Here is a 22,512-nt window from a genome sequence, read left to right on the forward strand (position 1 = left end):
CTTCCCAAGCGCTTAGTACAGTGTTCTGCACACAGTAAGCACTCAATAAATACGACTGAATGAATCAATACTGTCTCATCATCCACTGTATAGGAATGTGTTAACCTTTTCAGACCATGTTTTGGGAGCAGTCATTAACCCTGAGGCACTTTGTGGGTTGAAAAAGTTAATAACCACACTCCTCTTTTTCCCCTCCCCAATTCACTAAGGGCCTGACCTTCGCTGGAAATATGAGAAATGCAGAATTCACTGGTCTTTCTAACTACTCTACCAAGTACTCAGGACACGTGTTGCTCCAACGTATGTTATACAATAGAAAACTGAAGTACAGGAATGTTGGCTGGCTTGACGAATGCCAGAGTAGCCTTCAGTGGACAGATAACAATTTAAACTCACATCTCCTTATTCCCATCTCTGTAGTAATCTCTCTGGTTAGCTACCCTTTCACTATTTTAAATCCCGAGGATGAAAGTGAGTTTCAAATCAGGCTCCTTGGCCCCTTTTTTCCACTCTCCGTTAAAAAAAAAATTAGAATTACTCCAGAGCAAATGATTTGATGTATTCAATTGGTGGGCAATCCCATCCCATTTTCTCTCAGGCTACAGAGGTGACAAAAAAGTAGAGTTGATTCTGCTCTCATTTGTAAACAGAGCAAAGTACTGTGGGTAAACATATGCAAGTTTCCAATGCAGATTGAACTAGTAAAAGATTAGCAAGAGCACAAAGTTGTCAAGGAACTTATTCATTCAGTCCACTCTGCTGAAAACCACAGCTCTGTGCGATTACAAATTTCTGAAGTCATCACTTGAGTGCAGCTGTTCCTTCTGCCTTCGCTAGTGTCATCCTGAAGGGAGGAGAGACTCTTTTTTAAATGGTATTTATTAAGCGCTTATTATAGGCCTGGCCCTGTACTAAGTGCTGGGGTAGATTCAAGGTAATCAGGTTGGATACAGTTCCTGTCCCATACAGGGCTCACAGTCTTAATCCCTATTTTACAGATGAGGTAACTGAGGCACAAAGAAGTTGAATGACTTGTCTAAGGGCACACAGCAGACAAGTAGAAGAGCCAGAATTAGAACCCTGGTCCTCTGACTCCTAGGCCTGTGCTCTTTCGATTAGGCCAGTCTCCTTCTTTATTCAAGGTCTGTGGTCTCTGCTAAGGTATCTGCATATGTTCACCCAGGGCCTGGGATTGCAATTTTCCTTGAAACATTACCACTGACACAGCCTGCAAACACAGGAGTGTTAATGATGTCCATTGTTGGGTAGGGACTGTCTCTATATGTTGCCGATTTGTACTTCCCAAGCGCTTAGTACAGTGCTCTGCACATAGTAAGCGCTCAATAAATACGATTGATGGTGATGATGATGTCACTCCACATTTGTCTCATACCTGTATGACAAGGAGTAAGGCCACTTGCCCATACACTGTATTCCACTACAGGAACATGACAACTTATAGAATGTCCCTCCCTCCCGACAAGGAAAAGATGCAAATTGAAGTGCACTGGTAATCCTGAAATGTAACGAATGTCAATTTTCAGGCCAGGGTTTCATCAAGACCTCCTTGATCACCTCCAGCCTGCACTAAGGGCTCTGTGAAATCCAACCAGCCCCAGACCCTGGTTTGTCTGAACTGCCCAAAGATGGGCTGCTCCGGGAAGGTTGTGTTAATTGAATAGGCCTTATCAATTCACAGTTTGGTCATGAATTGAATAGGCCCTATTAGTTCACAGTTTTGTCGTGAACAATCTACCACTGGAAAAGGAAACCCACCTTTCTTGTACTGCTTTTCTGTAGAATTATAAACTGTCATACTTATTGAGAGCCTATTTTAAATTTAGAATTAGAAGACATATCTGTGTGAGAGACAGATATGTACATATTTTTGAATTATAAATTATTTATTCATATTTATGTCTGCCTCCCCGTTAGACTGTTAGCTCTTTATGGACTGAGAACAATCTAATTCTGTTGTACTGTACTCTCCCAAGCACTTAGTACAGTGCTCTACCCATAGCAAGCACCAATAAATGCCACTGATTGATTGATTGATAGGGAAATAATAATAATAATGACATTTATTAAGCGCTTATTATGTGCAAAGCACTGCTGTAAGCACTGGGGAGGTTACAAGGTGATCAGATTGTCCCACGGGGGCCTCACAATCTTAATCCCCATTCTACAGATGAGGTAACTGAGGCCCAGAGAAGTTAAGTGACTTGCCCAAAGTCTCACAGCTGACAATTGGCAGAGCTGGGATTTGAACCCATGACCTCTTTCCTCTGAGCCACACTGCTTCTCTTGAATTATTTCTAGTGCAAAGGAGGTAACTAATTCTTGAACTGCTAATATCTGAGCTGGTGGGGTAAACTCCTCCTGCAATATATTATTAGATTAACAAAAACAAAAAAGAGGGGGAATTTGGTGCCTAAGATTGAACTGAGAGATTATACCCAGTGACTGTCATTTGCTTGTAAGGGTGCTTTCTAAGAAACTTCAGTTTGATTTCTGCTTCCTCACTGGACCCAGAATGTCGCCAAAAAGGTCACATGCTCACAAGCTAAAAGAAATGATACAGAAGGCCTAAAGGAAATTGAATGTGCTCTCTCTCTCTCTCTCTCTCTGTCTCCCTTCTTTCCCTTTTGGATTAGAAAGGGGGCAGCTCTAAAGGTGTTTGTACTAAGTAGATCTCTAATGAGAAGAACTAATCAATTAATATTTATAGAGTAGTGTACTAAAGCTCAGGAGGGAGAGGGAATAAGGCATCCATCAGGGAAGGAGGGACCTTTTAGGCATTTCTTCAGGAATAACTTCTTCTAAAGGTGTTGCATTTCTTATGCATATGTCTGGTTTCCATTCTTTTTAGAGAACCCCAGAGTCAGAAGGGATTTTGAGAGATCAGCAAGTCTATCCCCTGTCCTCCAGGTCACACCACCTTTTAAGTCATTTCTCTCTGTGAAGGGACAAAGCTATACCTGCAAAACTGTAAATCTGTTTGTGTCTACGTGATAAAGGCCCACCAGAGAGCGAGAGTGCAAGCATTGGCTCCCGATCAAAGTTCATGTTGGTTGGCCTTTAATCACCTCAGATTGCAGTCTTTTGCTAGTTGGCAAAACAAAACCTGCACTCTTGGTGAGTAGTGGTTTTAATTTAGCAGTGACTCCAGCCAAAGAGAATGGGTACACCACCTAAGCCCATTTCAGTGAAATAGAGAGTGGTAGTTTTCACTACTAGGGTGGAGATTGATAGGTCTTCCTGGAGGCCTCTGAGAAATGTTTCCAGTATCAGCTGCAACCGTGACTTGCCTTGATGGGACAAGAGATAACAGGTTCATGCTTTGCTCTTTCTTTTACAGTGGTTTGCGGCAAACGGCCTACTAGGATGGTGCTACCCAATAAGTGTGATGCGGCCCCCTGGTGCACTCTGGTAAGAGGCCAGGTGGACTGAAATTTGTCCCATTTTATAATGGGCAGTTCTATTTTCAGCCAGCCTGTCCGCCAGCATTAGCACAGAATGGGTCTTTTTGGCAACTGATCCTGAGGATAAGGATTAACTACATTCACAAGGTGGGCCAGAGTAAAGGGGCTGCATTATGAGAATAATGGAAATCTGGGTGCATAAAGTAAAGGGATCTTAATTCCCATAGCCCCCAGGCCTGTATGACTTCAAGAATTCCCTTTTCCTTACTGAGAAAAGTGAATCCTCAGTGCATTATGGAGGTGGAAGACCAGAAATGTGGGAATCAAGGGATAGGGGCAAATTTTCCTCAAGGAATTCATTGAAAAAAATTCACAAAATAGTACCAGGTCCATAGAGGACCAGGCTCTGATAGGTCATGAACTAGCATAGTTCAATCCATCAGTGATATTTATTGAGTGCTTACTGTGTGCAGAGCACTATTCTAAATGCTTGGGAGCTTATAGGCACATTATAGCAGGACCCCACTGTAACTTTGCATGTTTTCCAATACAATTGGGATCAAAATAGAACAAGTAACTGACAATAAGCTAGTAAAAAAAGTCATGGATAAACAACTCAAAAAGAGTTTAAAGGTATTTGGATTTTATCTGTTAAAGTAAGGGCAGTGTTTTTGTCAATCACCAGTTCTGAAGAAGTTGTCATTGCCAGGTTAAACTCCCTGAGACATAAAGAGAATTATTTCAAAAACCTGTTCATCTTGCCCTCTCAACCTTCCAGAAGTTCTAAGAATTGATCCAGAAGAGGCAATTATTAACAAGCAATTTTGGTTTGAAATATGAAAGCTGGAGAAGAGGGTGTCAGTCTTCAGGAAAAACCATGAAGTAGAAATAGGATATCTGTGATTTATAACAAAAGTCATCCTGAGCTTTAAAAGGTCTCTTGAGTCTCTGTAATACTTTGAAAGGGCTGAGTGCAATAAAATGGAATCAGATGGATGGCAGGGCAACCCTATCACGGCTGCAGAAAAAGTTCCATTGTTTCATAGATTGTGATATGAATTTATAGCCAAGGTATAACTGAATTCCTGCTAGAATTTCATTAATGCAGAATTCAACCCCTGGATCCAAGGCTTTGGCCAGGACTGCTTAGGTTAAAGGTTTGAAGTGGATGCAGTTGCTGTTGTTTAGAGGACACTAGGAGATAGTCATTTCTGAAACCAATGCATGAATCATATCCTAATGTGAAACTCACATGGCATGACCCTTGGAGAAAGAATTTGTTTTCCTTTAAAGAGAATAGAGGATTGTGGGGATTTTGAGAAGTGGCAATTTCATGGTTGCCTCTCAATATAACTGATAATATCTTCCAGCCATTATGAGGATTCTGATGACTAAGCCAATTTCAGATTGACAGTGCAGACTGTAAATGTCACAGATGTAACATCGAGCTGGAGCAAAGGAAGATATCCTTTACTACCATGGTGTTGTGTTTGGGACCATCTAAGTTAGGAGGGGTAGCTCTTCCTTCTGTAGGGGATTATTTTGAAGAGCTAGACTCAAAGGTTTAGAAACTATTTTAAGCCCTGAATCCACAGTCTGTCAACCACTTATTGGATGATAATCCTTAAGGGTTGAGATTTACCCAAATACTAGACACCTGTTTGTAGGCTATGCCTGATCCATTTTTGAGGATGCCCGCACCTTATTGCCGTAATTGAACCCGTAATTACTTATTGAATACTGGTCCTGGGGGCTGCCATTTTAGGTAATTCCACTTCTGACATGCTCCCAGACTTGAGGGTAGAATGGGAGAAGCCAAAGCCCCAAGTGCCTTTCTGCTAATTAGAACCTCAGTGGGACCCTGCTGTACAATAGGACTTGTCTAGGTGAAGTACCAGGGCTGTGTCTATACCACCAAAATTCCCTGTTATTTCTTTGCATCTTTCCACAGAATCTAGGTCAGTAGCCTTGCTCACTGGGTGCTCAGTAAATATTGTTGCCTCACTCACTGATGCAGAAGTGAGCTGAGAAATTGGTGAATTCCATCAATCAAGACAATGTGTCAGTTTTATGTAGTCCAAATCTTCCTCCTCCTCCCACCACCTTTCCTCTCTCCAAATAAGAGGTTTGTGTTTTAGCTGGGTAATTATTTCACTCCCAATTTCTCTTAGCCTGTGGGGATACAGCCAGAGTGTCAGTTCCAGAATCAGCAGAATGCCCTACTCTAAGTCCTTCCTTCAGGCTACTTGGCACCCGGCCTTAGAGCAGTTTTCTCAGGTAATCAGGAGAAATGGGGTTATTTCTGGTAAACGAAGAGCCTGCAGAAACTACAAATGGAAACTTCGGTTCTACCCAACACATGTCCAAAACCTTGAGTGGAGGAGAGGTGGGGGAAGCCCAACTAGTAGCCTGCCTCTCACCCTTACCCCACAGGAGGTCACATTTTGGGACAGATTTTGAAGGGACCTACTTCCATCTGGGATTTTCCCTCTCCAGGGGCCTAGTCTACAAATTACATTCAAATATGCTTTCTGAGTGACAGCTTGAAGAAAGTGCCTGGGGCAGAGCTGGGAGAGGTACGCCAAGAATGTTACAGGACCACTTTCATTGGCCCCCACCTCCATTCTCCTCATTTTTTATCTGTGTAAATTCAAGCCATTAAAAAAAATTAAAGCAGTAGATGCAGTGAGTCTTCCAGGAGAAGGGGTAAAAGTAGGGGGTTAAAGTCCTCTTTCTAACTCCAAACTTACCCTGCTCCAGGCTGGTGAGGAGGTGGCAGAGAGCAAAAGAAGAGACCAATATCTGCTCACATATTCATACATAGGCACAAAAACATATGCACATCTAGCCCTCCACTTCATCTCAGAAACAACTGTCCCTATTGCTACACTGAGGAATTTGAAGAGGATGATGGGGTTAGGGTTGTGAGAGGAAGAAAAGGGAGCTTAAATGGGAGATAAGCCATGACTCCAGCATTTGCAAAGAAATTGATTGAAACTGCAATAATCAGTGCTATTCAAGTTTATCTGCTGATTAGGTGTTTTAGAGCTGTATCTGTTTTCACAGTCAGTACCTGGTACCTGATTTTAAATAGGTTTAAACAGAGTTACCTGGAAGATGAGAATCATTTTTTTCCAAAACACAAGTGGAGGCTTCATCCTTACCACTAAACCTGGAACATGAAACCATCCCTGCTCCTCTGCCAGCCTACTGTATATACCCCCACCTTCCGTCACACTCCTTTTGCCCCTCCTTGGCACTACTTCCCACCCCCAACTTCTCCAATGCTAGCCCCTCCCCACCACCTGCTCCCTCCACCACTCCATTGCTCAGCCAGGAGAGTTGGATTGGTGAAATTCCAAAAGCTATGCCAAACCTAGCTGGTTAGAAACTCATCTACTCAACCCATCTCAGCCCTGACAAGAGCTGGGCCCTGATACTGCTTCTCTATCTTCTACTGTTCTGCCAAAGTCCCCCATTGCTTATTTCAAGCCTTCAACTCTCTCCTTAAAACCTGGGTATCCTATTGCCTATATCCCATCAACATCACAACAAATTCCATGAAAAGATTGAGGCTAGCAGTGATAAACACTGATGCTTCCCCTTCTCCAAGTTACTCTCTCCACATATTCACCTTGTCTTCCATCCTCACCCACTCCCAAGAGTTTCTCCCTTCTACTCTAAAAGGCTAAGCCTACCTTCTGTACCTCAGACTCCCTCCCCTCTCATTTCAGGAAAACATTTTTCAACTCTTACTGATATCTTAAATCTCTCCCTCTCCTCTGGTTCCTTTCTGCCTGTCCACAGCTAAAGCTTTCTCTAATACAAAGCAAAACAAACAAAAGACTAATCTCTTAATTCCCCCTCTTCATCTTTCAGCTATTGCCCCAGGCCCCTTCTGTCTTTCTTGTCTTAGTTTCTTGAACATTCTGTGGATTGCTGTTATCCTCTCCCTCCTAATACTCTCCCAGATCAATTATAATCTGAGTTTTGACCTCATTCTACTGAGACTACTCTCACTAAGATCTCCAATGATCTTCTCTCAGTCAAATCCTCCATGAGAATCCTTCTTGACCACGAACTCTTGGTTAACTTCACCTAGTACAGTGCCTGTCACATAGGAAGCACTTAAATACCATCATTATTACTATCATGAAGCAGTATCTTCTTGAAACACTCTTTGGCCCAGTTCAATCCTTGTTCTCCTGATTTTCTGACTACTCCTCTACTTTCTCTGATGGCTTCTCTTCCTCTCCTCAACCTTTTTGGCTGTGGGTGTCCCTCAAGATTGATTTGCTCTCTCCGGGAGCAAACCTCAACTGGCTGGTTCCTGGAACTCATTCATTCAATCATATTTATTGAGCTTTTACTATGTGTTCTGTACTTTGCCCTTTCATCTCATAATTTAACTTGCCTCTGGGATGCTTGGATGGTCCACCACAACCTCACACTTGATTTGTCAGAAACAAAATTTCTCATTTTCCCTACTTAAGCTTTCCCCTGTTTCCTAACTTTCCTAATAGTTTTGATAACACTTCTGTCCTCCCTAGCCTGCCTGCTCACAAACTTTGACTCCTTTTCTCTCATTTGTCTCTTCATGACCAATCTGTCAATGAGGCCTGCCAAATGTTCCTCTTTCACAGGTCTGCCCAGTTTCTCAGCTGTCACCAACCACTGCCCTAGTCCTCATCACCTCACACATGGATTTCTGCCACACACTCTGCTACAATTCCAGTCCTCTTAAATTCATCTTTGGAATGGTTTGAGTTTTGTGGTTGGGCCCCCAAACCGGAAATGACAGCATCCACAAAATAATTTGTTCTGGATAAAAATATGACTTTTTAAAAGGCATTTGCTAAGTGCTTCTATGTTCCAGGCACTGTACTAAGTGCTGATTACAAGTTAATCGAGATGGACATAGTCCATGTCCCTCATGGGACTCACAGTCTTAATCCCCATTTTACAGATGAGTTAACAGGCCTAGAGAAGTTAAGTAACTTGCCCAAGGTCCCAAAACAGGTAAATGGTGAAGCTGGAATTAGAATTCAGGTCCTTCGGACTCTCAGACCCATGCTCTATCCATTAGACCACACTGTTTCTAATCTAAATACTCTGGTTAAAGAAGAGTCTATATAACTTCAAGAACTAAAAGTTGGAAAAGGGAATAAAAGTAAATATGTGCACAAGAGACACACATACTAACCATAAAATAACCAATAGGGGCATATGTGCAGTGTACGTAAGTATCTAAGTAGCTTATAGAAACTGGAATAGCTGTTTAATGTTTCTCCACAGAACTTTTGAAGCTTATGCATTTTTTTGGAACTGTCCTACAACTTGTCATGGGGCATAAGCTATTTTTATGCTCCTGTTTGGGCCATTTAATAACTTTCCTGAGGAATTGTTAAACTCAACTTTCCATCTGCCTGTTTCTGGTGGCTGTTCAGATGACTGTTCAAAGATCTCACGACATTGCTCCAAAAAGGAGACAGAGACAGCTGAGTTTCTCTGGTAAGCATTTCCTCTCTCAATTAATACCTCCGCAGATTAATTAGCACAGATAACAACTGTTCATGGCAGGCCGTGGGATGCTTCTGAGCACTTAATGACTGCTGTGTTTATCTGCATTAAAGTCACTCCCCAGTCTCCATGTGATAGGCTGGGCGCATTTCAGTTCCAGTAGAGAAGAAGCAGTAGAGAAATGCCAACCAAAACAGAAACAAACGAAGCCAAGGCAAGTACAATAGGAAGGTATTGTGGTGCCTGAGCGTTTGCCAGACTAGCAAGGTGTAGCACGCCGGGTCTCTTATTATGGGAAGGCTTAAAATGGAAGCTCTTGGCTCCTGGCCTCTCCCTGATACTTAGAATATGAACCAATGCCAGTGCCAGCCCGCCAAGCAGTGGAAAGACAAATTAATGCCTTAAAATTATGAGATTATTAAAGACTGGGGATTTGAGAAGGGCATGGTGGGCAGAGGAAGGGCCCAAAGAGTTTCCTCTTCTAAAAAGGATTCGGGTCCATGGCACTCTATGACTTCCAGGTAGGTCTTTTTGCTTGCAGGTGAAGTCTTTCGAGAAGGGGTGCCAGATGGCATTGCAAGTCTCCTGGTAAAGGGAGAGACAGTGACACATGGATATTGCTGAAAGAGGTGCTCTGGGGACAGTGTGAGAGTGGTAGTTAGGAATTCCTAGTTCTCTGATTTGGAGGCAGAGTCTGCCAGAAATGTTCTTCAAAAAATGAAACAGATCTGTGTGCCCTTCACAGGCTCCCTGCTTTTGGAAACCAATAGACCCCATTCTCAGGAGTACAGCACACCTGAATTTTCCACCAGACAGGAGGAACTCTGCTTGCAAGAGGCTGCTAGCAATATGTCCGCAGCTCAGATTCTTCCTTCTATTCGCTCACTCACCACTTAGCTCCCCTGCCTGCCACCCAGTTTTTCAATGGTATTTACCGAGCGCTTACTGTGTACAGAGCACTGTGCTAAGTTTATGGCTCCAGGTGTTCAGAATACACCCGAAATAGAGCATCAATTAGACAGCCTCTCAGTATCTTTTCTCTTCACCCTGTCCCCAACCCTTTACTCCCTCTACATCTCCTGTTTCTCTGTTATTTGGGAAGGAAACAGTATAGCCAGACTTTCAGCTGTGCTTCTGGGCAGCAGTCTCCTATCTTTGAGCAGATGATAAATTGGGCTGAATGGGAGGCATACTGCTTAAGGCCACACGGAAGCAGAAGCTTCCCTTTAATAATAATAATGATGGCATTTATTAAGTGCTTACTATGTGCAAAGCACTGTTCTAAGCACTGGGGAGGTTACAAGGTGATCAGGTTGTCCCACGGGGGGCTCACAGTCTTAATCCCCATTTTACAGATGAGGTAACTGAGGTACAGAGAAGTTAAGTGGCTTGCCCAAAGTCACACAGCTGACAAGGGGCAGTGCTGGGATTTGAACCCATGACCTCTGACTCGAAAGCCCGTGCTCCTTCTACTGAGCCATGCTGCTTCTCTGTTCTCTTTGTTTCCTCCATCTTGGTAGGATCTACATTTCTAGGGAAGATTTAATCTGACAACTCTTTAGGAAGGGAGGGAGGGAAGAAAGGCACTTGATTTGGGATTCAAATGTAGTCCCATGGCATTGAATTGCAGTGCTTTCACAGTCTCCTGTCATGTCCATGCCACAGGGTGCACTTACCAAATGCTGTCAGCTCGCTCATGCTCAACCTCTTGCTAGGCACCCAGTGAGGTGTCAGTAGATACTGTCTTAATGGCTGGTGATGATAAAGTTGAAGTATTTTTTAACTTAAGTAACCAGGGGAAAGTCTCAAGAGATTTCAGTCTCAACAGATTTCCTACCTCACTGCCAACCTAGCCATGGATGTTACTGGAGGAGAGGGGCAGGGAAAACTTGGGAGATGACTCATTCTATTTTTTTAATGGTATTCATTAAATACTTACTCTGTGCCAGGCACTCTACTAAGCACTACGGTAGATAAAAGATGATCAAGTTGGACAAAGTCCCTGTTCCACATAGCGCTTATAGTCATAACCCCCATTTTACAGATAAGGTAACTGAGGCACAGAGAAGTGAAGTGACCTGGCCAAGGCCACACAGTAGACAACCGGCAGAGTCAGGATTAGAACACAGGCCCCGTTTGACTTCCAGGCCCGTGTTCTTTCCACTAGGCCATAATGCTTTTCTACTTTCCATGACTCCTTAAATTCAAGGTACAACTAGGTGGTTGGCCAATAACCATAAAGCTGGTCAAATAAGAGCCGGATAACACCCACACATTTTCTGTTCCTCAAGGTTATGTGTCGATGATGTAATATTTCTCTCTTCACTAGGTTTCTTCATTAGGGGCCCTCACAGGAATGCTGCTCCCTCCTCTGCTTAATGACTCACAATATGAACCCATCCGATGCACGACCAAGAACCAGAAATAGGCAAATGAGTGATATTTGACATTATTTCCCTCCCAGTAGGGTGAGGGAAGGAAGAAAAGGCTTGGCTGTATCCTGAGCCCAGTAGGTCTGGCCTGGAACAGGGCCAGAATGAGGCTCTCCTGGACAGACTTAACTGCAGGGTCAGTCAGACTAGTCAATCAATCAATCATTTGAGCGCTTACTGTGTGCAGAACATTGTACTATTTGGGAGAGTATGATATAATGGAGTTGGTAAACACGTTCCCTGCCCCAAATGAGGTCACAGTCTAGAGGGAGCCAGTCTAGGACATCCTACACCCATGAAATGTTGGGGTTATCACAAAGGTTGTAGCTCCTAGAGGGGTGATCATCATGTTGCTAAGGTCCAAAGTACTTGGACTTTGGTCCCTCCCCAGCTATGATGAGGAGTGAAGTCTAAACTCCTCCAGGAGCCTTAGGTTTAGAATCTGCCAATGCAGACTCTCAAGGGAAAGGCAGTCCATCTACCTACACCAAAACCAATATTGCAAAAAGAGAATGGGCCCATTGACATTTGTCAGCCCTCAGATTCAGTCAAATAATGGTATTTATTGAGAGCTTTCTGAGTGCAGAGCACTGTACTAAGTCCTTGGAAGAGTATGACAGAGTAAATAGACACAAACACTGCTTACAAGGAGTTTACAATCTACTGGAGGAGACATATTAAAAGAAAATAGCATAGGGGAAATGACAGAGCATAAGGGTGTGTCCCCAAGTACTGGCAGGGAAATAGAAGCTGTTGAGGATAAAGATTTGATCTGTGATGAAACAGATTTTACCTCTAGGTTTTTCAGTTTCCCATTCTCTGAAATGGGAAGATCAACCCTGACACACCATTCCCACCTCACAGCAGTGATGTGAGAATTTGATTTAAGATGACTGAAATTTTAAATCTGTAAATTGTTTTGATCTCCTTGGAGACATAACTTCACAAGTGTAGGAATTATGGGGGATGTCTCCATTCTTTTTATGTGAGTTTCCATTTCGGAGTCTACAGTGAATACAGGTTGGTAAACATTGCTGTCTTGGCTGACAGTGTAACTATATGTTTCCATTTAGCTCTGAAAATTTATTAACAATATGCTGGTTAAGGGCCAACTATCATATCCTATTTACTATAGCTTAACAACGCTAATGGAGAAAGTTATATTAGGACAAGGAGATTGACAGCATGGAGACTGAAACTGGCTGTATGGATGAGGACACTTAATTCATTGCTTTTTGTATATACTCCTACTTTATTAGAATGTCTGCTTTCCCCTCTGTACTGTAAGTTCTTAGTGAGTAGGAAAATGTCTGCCAATGTTGTATTATAATTCATTCAATTATATTTATTGAATGCTGTGTGCCAATCACTGCACTAAGTACTCTCCCAAGCACTGAATGGAATGTGTCAGTTTACTGTTGTATTGTACTCTCCCAAGCACAATACAACAATAAACTGACACATTCCATGCCCACAATGAGTGTACAGTCTAGAGGGAGCAAATCAGGGTGATGTAGTAGAGAGAGGGGTTGGGGGGCTTTGCCCTGACCACCCTCTGGCCCGAGCTGGGTTTCCTCACAGCTTAGTAGAGTGCTCTGCTTTCAGTAAGTGCTCAATAACTAACATTGATCAGTTGATTTATTGATTGATTTTCTTGAGTTCCATGAAGGAATGGCTAAACAGCGGTGACATCTCTGGAAAAAGGATCAGGAAAAGAGCCTGCTATTGGGACCATGGGTGAATAAGTGCACTCAATGAGCCCTAGGTTGTAAGAGGAGCAACATAGCTTAGTAGAGAGAGCACAGGAAGTCAGGAGATGTGGGTTCCAAGCCTGACTATGCCATTTACCTGCTGAGTGCTCTTGGGCACATCATTTAACTGCCCTGAGTTGCACTTTCCACACCTGTAAAATGACCACCTGTTCTCCCTCCCCATTGCATTCTGAGCCCCATTTGGGACCAGGGACTACATCCATTCTGATTATCCTGTAACTACCTAAGTAATAAAATTATGCTTAGTACAGTGCTTAGTGCATGTTTAGCACATAGTAAAGGCTTAATGAATTCCATAATTGTTATTATCATCATTATCATTATTAATAATGGCTCCCTGATAGTTGTACCCTTTTGTTGGGTGGTGGGGGGGGCAGGGGCGCCCTGGCCCTTTTAGGAAGGCAACCCCAGATTAAAAATAATGATTTTAATTACACCTCAGTTACTTTCTGATGACCTTGGATAAATCACTTAATCTCTTTATGCTTCAGTTTTTTCATCTGTAAAATGGTGATGATAATATCAGCCTTTCTCTACTCTACAAAAAGTGATGCAAAAATGCATACATAAGGATGATAGTTATTTTGAGATACTATTTTGTAAATTTTGACTGCAAGGCACTAAATGGCCTGAATTGGTGCTCCCTACCAACAACTTGCTTTGCAGAAACGGCACTCTGGGGGAACCTTGAGGACCCGAAGAAATGACAACAGCCTACCCTGGTTGGAGATAGAATTTTCTGAACAGCAGGATCCCCAGATCTGGTACAACTTGCATACCAGACTATCACTGGGGAAACAGGGATTGGGGCAGGAGGGGGGCTGGATCCAGTGAACTGGGTGAAACCATTCTGGCAATGGTCCCAGCTTTGCAACTTTATCTTGTAGCTGAAAACCTTGCTAATTCTAAGAGCAGGAACATATCAAAGAATTTGAGTTTACTCACTAGGTCTTCTAGTCCTTGTAATGTTGCTTTTGCTTGCAGGCGAATGATCAGATATGGCTCCAGTCACTCAAACATTCCCATTCTCAGCTCCCCTGCAATTACCATCCTCATCAACCCTATTTCTGCATTAGTACTTAAAAAAAAATAATAATGGTATTTATTAAGCACTTTCTATGTTCAAAGCACTGTTCTAAGTGCTGGGGAGGTTACAAGGTGATCAGGTTGTCCCACGGGGGGCTCACAGTCTTAATCCCCATTTTACAGATGAGGTAACTGAGGCACAGAGAAGTTAAGTGACTTGCCCAAAGTCACACAGCTGACAATTGGCAGAGCCAGGATTTGAACCTGTGACCTCTGACTCCAAAGCCCTTGCTCTTTCCACTGAGCCACACTGCTTCTCTAAGGATAGTACTTCTATCCTTGGAGTTCCTTGGAAGCCCCTGATTGAATGTAACCTGCAATTCAGCTGAATCTGGCTGCAGGATGAATGAGGCACGGCAGGCATCATTTTTGCTCCCTGAATTTTTGTTTCTATCATTCCCTTTTATGATAAATGTGGCGATGCTCATCTGATGCCTTAGGGTATGTCTGGTCATTAAACAAATTGCTGGCTTTTAAAAAAAATGGTATTAGTTAAGTACTTACTATGTACCAGACATTCTGTTAAGTGCAGGGGTAGGTACAAGCTAATCAGGTTGGGCACAGGCTAGGTCCCATATGGGGCTCACAGCCTTAATCCTGATTTTACAAATGAGGTAACAGACACAGAGAAGTTAAATATTTTGTCCATGGTCACACAGCAGATAAGTGGCAGAGCTGGGATTAGAACCCAAGGTCCTTCCAAGGTCACTTGTAGTCTTGGAAAACAAATGTTCCCACCTTGGTACTCCAATCTGACACAAAGCTGAGATGCAGTCTCAGCCCGGATTCCTTTAAAGCAGAGAAGGGAGTGTGCAGCAGGGAGAGTGAGTAACTCCGTTCTTCCTAAACCTCAAAGGAAGCGATTCGATTACCTTCCAAACAACACTGAGTCATACGCAAGACTACACCCGTTTGGGGCCACTTTGAAGCAGTGTGGCTGTGTTTCCTCCTTATGGCTGTAAGGGATGCTTATCTCTTCAGTGACTATGACCAGTTGGATGATGGGGCCAGAAAAGGTGATAATAAAAACCCATCTCCTTTGCGATTTTGTCATGTATCTCATCTGTCAGTCAGTCAGTCAGTCAGTCAACAGTAAGAATGGAAAAGCTACCATATAGGGAGCCATATATTGGCTGCTCTGGAAGGTTTCTTAGACTGGGAGCTCCATGTAGATCAGGGACTGGGTCCCACATGATTGTCGTGTATCTACCCTAGTGCTTAAGTAAGCACTTAACAAATATCGTTTAAAAAAAAAAGTTGACATGCTTCTTGCCTTTGAGAAATTTGTAATTTATTGGGGGATCCAGAATCACAGACACATAAAAAAGTATCTTATCACTCTGTTGTACTCTCCCAAGCACTAGTACAGTGTTCTGCATGCAGCAATAGCTATTGATTGATAGACAGAAGTGGCCGAGACCTAACCCATATAATTCGTTCCTATTTTCCCCTTGTATTCATTCTCCTCACTTCCCTGGGAGAAAATAATGACAATAATGGTGATATTTGTTAAATGCTTACTGTGGGTCAGGCAATGCACTGAACACTGGGGCAGATACAAGCTAATTAGTTTGGACACAGTGCACGTCTCACATGGGCTCATAGTTTTAATCCCCATTTTACAGATGAGGTAACTGAGGTACAGAGAAGTAATAATAATAATAATAATGATGATGGTATTTGTTAAGCACTTACTATGTTCTAAGCACCGGGGGGGCGGGGGGGGGGGGGATACAAGGTGATCAGGTTGTCCCTCGTGGGGCTCACAGTCTTAATCCCCATTTTACAGATAAGGTAACTGAAGCACAGAGAAGTTAAGTGACTTGCCCAAGATCACACAGCAGACAAGATTAGAACCCATGACTTCTGACTCCCAAGTCCGTGCTCTTTCCACTAAGCCTTGCTGCTTCTTAAATTCATTCAATCATGTTTATTGAGCACTTACTGGGTGCAGAGCACTGTACTAAGCGCTTAGCACTGTACTAAGCACTTAGCACTGTACTAAGCGCTTGGCTTAAATGACTTGCCTAAGGTCACACAGAAGACCCATGGCAGAATAGGGACTAGAACCCAGGTCCTACTGACTCCCAGGCCAATGCTGCATTCACCAGGCCAGGCTGTTTCCCGATGAGCAGTATGAGCATATCTATTTTAAGATTGTGCCACTAAAACAGTTATGCCCAATCCAATATTGAAAAATCATGTGAAATTTTTTCCCCCAAATTGTGTCACAAAAACACTGAATAAGCCAGCTAGGACCTTTTAATCCATGCTCCTACCTTTAAGTAGGTGGGCAGGGACTGTGTCCTCCCATTCTGTTACATTGTCTCTGTCTCCCCTTCTAGACTAAAAGTTTGTGATTGGCACGGAACGTGTTTGCTAATTCTGTTGTATTGTACTCTCCCAAGCATTTAGTACAGTGCTCTGTGCATAGGAAGTGCTCAATAAACACCACTGATTGCTGGATATTGTACTCTCCCAAGTTGTTAGTAGAGTGCTCTGTGCACTGTAAGCGCTCAATAAATACGACTGATTGATTACAAAAGCCAGAAGTGAAGTGAAACCAGAAGTGAAAATACTTCTCAGAATAATCTGGAACGAGTAGAAACTTTTGGTTTGATTTCTGAACTCCAACAACCTGTTTTAATGATTGGAATAGATCCAAGAGTATCAATGTGCTAATGTCTGATCATTAATCAGTGATTAGTTAACTTAAAGGGGGTTGTGAAACTAAAGCTTTTGGGTATCAAGGACCCTGAGATGGTCTCTTAAAGCCCAGTCAGGAATTCAGCTGAAGGAATATTTCTTGAGTAGCCTAATAGTCTCCCCGGTTCACTAGAGCAAGAATTTCTGACTGCTTACTGACATGTCATTTAGACCAAAAGCTCTATTGTACTGTATTCTCCCAAGCACTTAGTACAGTGCTCTCCACACAGAAAGTGCCTAATAAATACCTCTGATTATGTGGGACTTTTGGGATACCTTGAGCACCTCCCTGGACTCTAGTGCTATGATGGCTTGCTCTGCTCAATGTTTCCCTCGCAAGGAATCCAAGAGAGGGTCAGAGTGGCTATTTCTCTCTTGGCAATTGTTTCAAAGAATCAGTCAGCCATTTGGCACCAATGTTCTAACTTCATCCAGGAAAGTTGGCTGGTAGTTGTCATCCCAATACCTCTGCTAATTTATTTAAGAAGTGAAAATACTCCTGGGAATTTTATATATTGGATGAAATGTACAATCATGGAGAAAAACACTGACTTGGCTTTTGAATTTTCTGGAGATTTTATAACTGAGTTTCGCTATTTGCACATTTTTAACATTTAGTAATGAAAAAGAACAGTCATGAGGGTCTGGTGACATTTGTAGGCCTCTCTACTGTGGCTGAAGCGCTTACCTTCTCTTTTAGGATCGCACTCCTTTGGGGAAAACTCAGGCCAATCAATACTCCAGAGACCTCAGGACCCAGAGTTCAGGTCTCTCTCAATCAGAGAAAAAGAATATGCAACAGATCACCTTCAAAATAGTAATGCAACATACCAATAGGTGTCCTATTTTTTTTAACAATGTAGAATTTGATGGCCTGACATCTCAAACAATTGGTGAGTCCAATAAGGGAGGATAATAAGTTACATCCTCCTTTTCTTTCCACCACAGGAGCCTTTCAGAGATCATTCAGCTGGGTAAGGCTCCTATCTGCCTCTTGGTGATCTCGTTATCAAACCTGCATTTTGCTCCCCAGTGGGAGAGATGGCCTGCAACATTCGATAACCTCTACTTATGAAACTTACACTGCAGGAATCTGTGATAACAGGCTAGCTAAAATGGGAAACCAAAGTAATCACTAGGTGGGGTTTTTATCCATCACAGAGGAGAAAATATCTATAAAGGGGAAACATGAAGGCCATAGCAATTCCAGAGGACACCTAGGACACCTTTTTTGTTTCATGCTGGTTCTGCCATAGAGCCTGAAACTTAAAATAACCTATGTTAACATCCTAGGAACTTAAATATTCTTTAACCAGGCCTCAATATTCATGGATTTTACTTATTTCTATTGCAGGTTCCTCCCTCCCTGAGTCAGACTATGTTTTCCTCTCTTCTGAATTATTAGTCTCGATCAGGATTATGAATTTTGGGCACTTTCTAATCCATTATGTCAATTTTAATGATGATCTCACTCCCAAGCCTGGTTACCCTGGAAAAACAACAGGATATTATAGGAGTGATTCTCATTACTTGCCACAAGTCACTGATAGATAATGGACAAGCAATACTCAAGGTGCCCAAGAACCATGCACTGATTATCATAGGTAATCATTGGGGAAGTAGCTGATGTTGTGAATAGAACACAGACCTGAAAGTCAGAAGTTCACGGGTTCTAATGCTGGCTCTGCCACTTGTCTGCTGTGTGGCCTTACGCAAGTCACATCATGTCTCTGTCCCTCAGTTACCTAATTTGTAAAATGGGGATTGTGACTGGGAGCCCCACATGGGACAGGGACTGTGCCAACCCAATTTGCTTGTAACCACCCCAGTAGTTATTAGAGAGCCTAGCACATGGTAAACACTTAAATATCACAGTCAATGATTATTATTATTATAGGTAAATTGTTTTCCTTTGGAATTCACTGCAATGCGGACTGGGATCTTTTTAACCCCATTTTAGTTTGTTTTACTTCTGATCTTCCTCCCAACAAGTGGGGGACACTCACCCCATCCAAGAGTCCAGGGTGGGCAGAGAAGCTTAAGTCCCTGCAGTTGGACCTCCCACACCACTACAACTCCAGGGTTTGCAAAGAGAAGGGAGAGTAATTGGATGAAACAGTGAAAAGAGAAGACGAGAAGACAGGATCTGTTCCATCCTCTTCATCCAAATAGTTATCATGCTAATCCAGGGACATAACCTGACTTGACTACTGCATCTTTCTTCTCACTAGTTTTCCTGCCTCCAGTCCATATTTCAGTCTGCCCAAATCATTATTCTAAATCAACATTCTGCACATATCTCCCACTCCTCCAAACCCTTCAGTACCCATTATTTTCCACTTCATGCTAATTCTGTTGTATTGTAATTTCTCAAGTGCTTAGTACAGTGCTCTGCACATAGGAAGTCCTCAATAACTACCAGTGATTGATGGATTAATGCAAAAACTCTTGACCACTGGCTTTGAGATATTCCTTCTATCTATACACTCTTCTCCCACTACACTCCAGCTCACATCTAATCCAACCTGCTCCCCTTGCCTAGTTTTCTTACCCCCAAGCTCTTTCCCTCCACTCAGTCTGCAACTTTCTCCTGCTTCAAATCCACCAGAACACAGCTTTCGCCACCTTCACATCCTTCTGAAATTATATCTCCCCTGGGAGGCCTTCCCTGATTCATTTCTAATCCTTCCAACTATCACTTCAATGCCTCTGCACCACCTAGGCGGTTAAGCATTTATGTACGCATCTTACATACCAAATGGCTTAAGCATTAACTCATCTTGTACATCCCTTTTTTGTACTTCTTATTAGGAGGAATCTTTTCTGCTAAATTCTTATGTACCCAAGGCTCTATGGATAGAAATAAGATAATCAAATTAGATATAGTATCTGTCCCATATGGGTATCACAGTCTAAGAGGGAGAGAGAGCAGATATTTTACAGATGGGCCAATTGAAGCAGAGAGAAGTTAAGTGATTTGCTTAAGGTCACAGAGCAGACAAGTTGTTCTAGTCAGGACTAGAACCTGGGGCTCATGATTTTCAGGCCTTTGTTGTTTCCACTAGGTCATGCTGCTCTACACAACATTCTCTCGATAAATACTATTGATTGATTGCAAAGAAGCGGGGGATAAGTAGAAGAGTTGAACAAAAAGTGACAGAGAGAATAACAGTTTTGAGGACAGAAAAACAGAGCCCAAAAGAGATCTGCATATACTATATCTACTTCAGTCCTTAGTACCATTCTTGGCACATAATAAACATATAAAATATCACAATTATTATTATTAATGACGGAGGAGATGACTGAAGGATTGAGAAAAAAGCTTGGAGGGGGCACAGGGACAGTTAAAGTAGGGTAAAAGAAGAGAAAAGTTATTTGAAAGGGGAAGACAGTGGAGACATGCTGCTTCTCTGCAGAGGGGCAGAGAAAAAAGATGAGGAGCTGGAAACAAGGAGCAACTAAGAGAAGGAAAGCCTGCAACAGAGTGGAAGGGATACAGAATGAACAAATGGGAAACATGGGGGTAGGCAGCAATTGGACAAAGCTGAAATCCCAGAATTTTACAGGTATTGGGTAGTTCTAAGTAAGGAGGAAATATTGATCTGGGTATTTGTAACAAATCAACGAGGCCACTTCCTATCATCCCTCTACCTCTCACCATTTTGACCCCTTGAATAGTGTTCATCTGTTTTAATGAGCAAAATCAAGTTATTTAAAGCTTTGCTGCCCATTTGAGATGTGGCGCTCAGTAACACTGGAATCAAGTCACAATTCAAAATAACAATTGAGCCACCAGATTCACAGACTTAGTTCTAGATGTCTATGTCATGTGGGCAATACCAGTTTTTTTTAGGTCTTAATGCAGTGTGGTCTAGTGGAAAGAGCACAGGGCTGGCAGTCAGGAGATCCAGGTTGCTACGTGACCTTGGGCAACTCAATCTTGAGGCCTCCGTTTCCTCATCTGCAAAATGGGGATAAAATACCTATTACCCCTTCCCTTTAGATTGTGAGCCTCATGATGGTTAAGAATTCTGTCCAATCTGATGTGCTTGAACTTACTCCAGACTTTGGCACAGTGCTTGGTACATAAGTGCTTAATAAATGCTGTTATTATTATTATCACTATGATTATTAAATAGCAAAAGCTATAACACTATATGTGTAACATATATATGTTCCTTAATTATCAACTAGTGCTTAAATGATGCATCAGGAACCCTGGATCTAAATTAAATTTGGAAGCAAGAGCACAATCAAAATCCCAGGGTATAATTCTATTTGTCAATTCTTCCCTCCAATATTGGAGTGGACTCTAGAGATGAAGATATCTACCTCTGAAGCTGTGAAAAATAATCTTGCCATTGTGAAGGACCTGCTCACTTCCATTTTTAATGCCAGAAGGGGAAGGAGAGACCACTTCTTCAATGGGAAAATACCGAGTGTGGAATTTATGCTAACCAAGTTGGGTTGGTCAAACTTTTCAAGTTACTTTTTGACAAACACACACAAACACATACACCTGGCTAAGTAGTAGCACAATTACACCTTAGATTCTAAAACTCTGTGTATTTTGGAGAAAAACAACAATCCTTAATCTTTCTTTTAGGATTCTTCTCACACAATTCATTGAAAAGGTGTTTAGAAAAGGCCACATGATATCTAAGCAGCTTTTAAATCTTGTTTCTTGGATAAAGAAGACTTCCTTTTCAGAGCAATAGATACCTAACCCAATGCATCTAAGTTTTTAATACAGTTTAGAAAACTAATTAAAGAGAAGATGTGGGTAAGAAAATATTGAAAGATGAAATAATTTAGTCTCAATTAAGGGTGATTTTTTCAATTAAGTTGAAAATTAAAATCAAATTTAAAATTACATTAAAAAGTAATTCATAAAATTAAACAGAAAGTCCATGTACAGAAAGGACAAGAAATATTATGTTGATAATCCTACGTAAAACAAATGCAAACTACAGTTGCTTAATTATTTTTCTTTAATTTGTTTTTTAGGAGAAACAATTTCAGGTCCTGAACTAGCTAGTTACCCAAACTTGAAACAATAATTTGACAGAGAATATCTCTTCTGAACTCTGTCTAAACCAGAAAGGGTATTCAGAGGCCTCTCAGAAGACTGCTCAAAGGCTCTATGGAAAGTTTTACCAAACCAATATTCAAGAGGATTTGGTAGATTACTGTATCTCTAAGGAATGGGCAGTTAACACTGCAAAATGGAGTCTTCATGGCTGATACTCTGCTCTGCCTGTTCCTTAGCAAAATTAATGACTTCAGCTCCCTGGGCCATCAAAGTTGATTACATTTTTTTTTAGGTGGTGCCATTCAATTATGTATGCCAGAAATGTATTTTCACAACCTATTCTTCCTCCTAATGTGCGGGGTGGATAATACTGCAATTTTTTAAATTTGGTCTTGTGGCCACAATTCGCCAGACTGTCCTGTGGTCACTGGCCTCCCCAAGGTTGTTCTATTTTTGTTTAATAACATATTTTTCTGGTATTGCTTGTTTTATCAGTGGTGTATATATGAGTATATGCATTTGAAACAGGACACAGTAAT

This window comes from Tachyglossus aculeatus, chromosome 8 (assembly GCF_015852505.1).
Source record: "Tachyglossus aculeatus isolate mTacAcu1 chromosome 8, mTacAcu1.pri, whole genome shotgun sequence".
NCBI lineage: Eukaryota > Metazoa > Chordata > Mammalia > Monotremata > Tachyglossidae > Tachyglossus > Tachyglossus aculeatus.